Raw genomic sequence first — 2849 nt, forward strand, 5'->3', positions numbered from 1 at the left:
AAAAGTTAAAGTACTATGAAATTCCACGTCTACCCTAATTGGATTTAAGCTAAACTAATCTAATAATTAAGGGCAAATTAGTCTATTTGTTAAATACTCAAATTTGGTTGATTGTAATCTTAATTTGGCTGACATGACATCACTACAAAATTTGCATGATTTATTTACCCCACTCTTCAATTTCTTTTTTTTTTTTTAGTTTTTTTTTTAGTTATTCCATATTGCATGCATTGATCATTACAAAAGATGATAATTATAGATAGTAACGTGATTTGTTTTATATTTCTTGGCTCAATGAACCTTTCACTCTCCTCAATGCATTAAGTAGTGAAAAGTCACATTGGGAACCATCTATTTCTCACCTTTATTTCTTTTGATTATATTCTGCTTCTTTTCAATAAAAATATAATCTTCTTTCAACCTCACTCTCTCACTATGTCTCAACCTCTAAACAAGTTCACCTTCATCTCAGAAAAAACTTTCTCTCTGAAATCTTGACCTTCTATGCTAACTATCTCCATTTGCCGTTGTCGATGGTCCTAAAAGCTCTGCCACGAAAAGTATGTCTTCCTTTGTTGTATTACAGTTAACAATATGACACTGGCACTGACACTAAATCAGGTTTTCGATATCCATCATTAGCACCCATAAATATGAATGCAATATCTCCTCAAACCCTAAACTTCCCTTCCTCCAAACTCAATCAGGTTTTCTAATTTTTCTTCTTCTTTTGAGTATGTCGTCGTTTCAATTTCGCAAGCTGAAACGAGTTTAACACAGGTTTTTTCTTTTTCGTGTATTTGTTTTTGTTACAGAGAGAAACAATTAATCAATAAAGATTGCTTTTTGCTTATTGGTGTTTGTGATTTTGTTACAGACATGAATTTGGAAACACATAAGCACAGAGAGAAAATTGCTTTTTGCTGATTCAGCCCCAACAAATGTGTTTTGATGGCAACCATTGTAAGGGCGGAATATTGGAGGTTGGTGAGCTGGACGTAGATGAACTTGATGTCAAACCCTAATTTTCCTCTTACTCTGATTGTTGGTTGGTTTGTTAATATCTTTTTAATCAGATCTAGAACTAAGCTTATTTGATTGTGCAATACATTCATAGTTTCGAGTTGATTGTAGGTTCATGTTTGAGTGCAAAATGAAGTTTATACTTGGTCCAGCTTTTCATATAAGGTATATGTTTTCTTCATATGCTATTTATCGAAATAAGCTAAAAGCAACTTAAGAAAATATTGTTTAAGTAAAGTTGTATGATTTTTCTTAGTATTTTTCAATTTGATAATCATAAGGAGTATCTTCCTTTTGGTATGTAGTTGTTCTTAGTGGTTGCTTGCTTATAAATTGTATAAATATGTTATATTGGATTTTGTTATCATCCTTCTGTGTTCACATTTTATCATTCTAAAAATTTTCACCAAGAAAAAGAAATCCTGTAAAGTTCTGCAGTTGTTTGTTTCAAAACGAGAGAAATGCTAAATTGCTTAAATCCTTTTTTATTGTTCTATGATTGGTATTTGGTAACCACTGTTCTTCATACAGAATGTTCTCCTAGCTAACATAGCTGAATCTAAGAAACAAACAGAAATGGCTGCGAGAGTTTCAACACGGAAGCAAAGAATTCAACAAAACTTAGAAGAATCGGTGAATTTATCTTTTAGATGTGGTATACTTTAATATCGTTTGAATTCTGAGACTACGGTGAAATACTACTTGAGAAACTATCCCTTGAAGAAAGCAGTGGCAGTGTCTTGCCCTTTTCTGATTTGGTCAAGGGACATGGAGTGTAGAATGGAACAGGACGTTTCTGAAAAGGAATAAAGCATGAAGAGTATTATTTTACCATCATAAATTTTTTTTGACTTATGCAGGCCGGAAAAGGAATTTGTTATCAATCACTGACAAGTTAATTTTTGATCTTTTGTTTTGTTTTTAAGGTGATCAACTTGCCATAGCAAAGAAGATTGAGATGAGAATTGGGATGGAAACTAATATGTACTCATCAGCTACCTTGCTTGGTCAAGACAGGAACTTTCAAGAGTTACTCATTAGGTTTCTTTGCAGCAAAATTCACTGTATATAATATTATTTTTAAGGTAGTTTATGTTTGAGTTTATGTTTGAAGATTTCAGCTCCAGTGGTGCTACTGCTGCTACAGGGAAGCTGGTCCATTTACATTTGTACTCAGTGTTAGAAATCATGTTAATATAGCATTAGATTAGTGTTAACTCCATGTGCAAGTATTTTCTTGGAACTGGTATGTTTGGACTCTTTGAACATTGTCACTCTCTTGATAATTCTGTTGAATAGATCTGTTGAGCTTTCTATGATGGTTGGGAGAGGCTTCATGTGTTTTACAAATTTTATTATCAGGTGGCCACTAACATATTAGAGAGAGTTGTTGTGTGTTTAATTTATACTTTTGTTTCTGTTGGATGATTCAAAATTAGTAATTGTATTACAAAATTAGTGGGTGTTAAGTTAGAATTTTTTTCATGTATATAAAGTTTGATTTATACTTAATCTCAGTCAGCTCCAACAGAAACTTGATTTTTAAGGTTCTCTGAAAGTGGTCATGTAATAGTGGGAAATGGAGGGTTCAGTTTTGAAGTGATTTACATGAAAAAGATTTTACAATTTTTGTTTTACCTCTCTTTCAAGCAAAAAACTTTTGGCAAAATTGTACATAAGATATTATAATCTCATAATTTATATTCATTATCCTAATTAAATAGTAGGGATATTATGCTATTTAATATTTGTTTCCAGCATTGAATTTTTTTGTATAGAATTTATGGCATAAATGTTGCATCATAATGCAAATTATTTTTAATAAT

At 31.6% G+C, this 2849-nt stretch overlaps 1 long non-coding RNA gene across 1 annotated transcript; it reads left to right on the forward strand.

Moving 5' to 3' along the window:
* The first annotated feature begins 455 nt into the window (after positions 1 to 455).
* LOC131656938 (uncharacterized) lies at positions 456 to 2080 on the forward strand. Its single transcript, XR_009300386.1, has 4 exons — positions 456 to 780; positions 878 to 983; positions 1135 to 1188; positions 1555 to 2080. It is a non-coding gene; the product is annotated as an uncharacterized LOC131656938 (long non-coding RNA).
* Positions 2081 to 2849: the final 769 nt, after the last annotated feature.

Source organism: Vicia villosa, linkage group LG3, assembly GCF_029867415.1.
Source record: "Vicia villosa cultivar HV-30 ecotype Madison, WI linkage group LG3, Vvil1.0, whole genome shotgun sequence".
In the NCBI taxonomy this organism is placed as follows: Eukaryota; Viridiplantae; Streptophyta; class Magnoliopsida; order Fabales; family Fabaceae; genus Vicia; species Vicia villosa.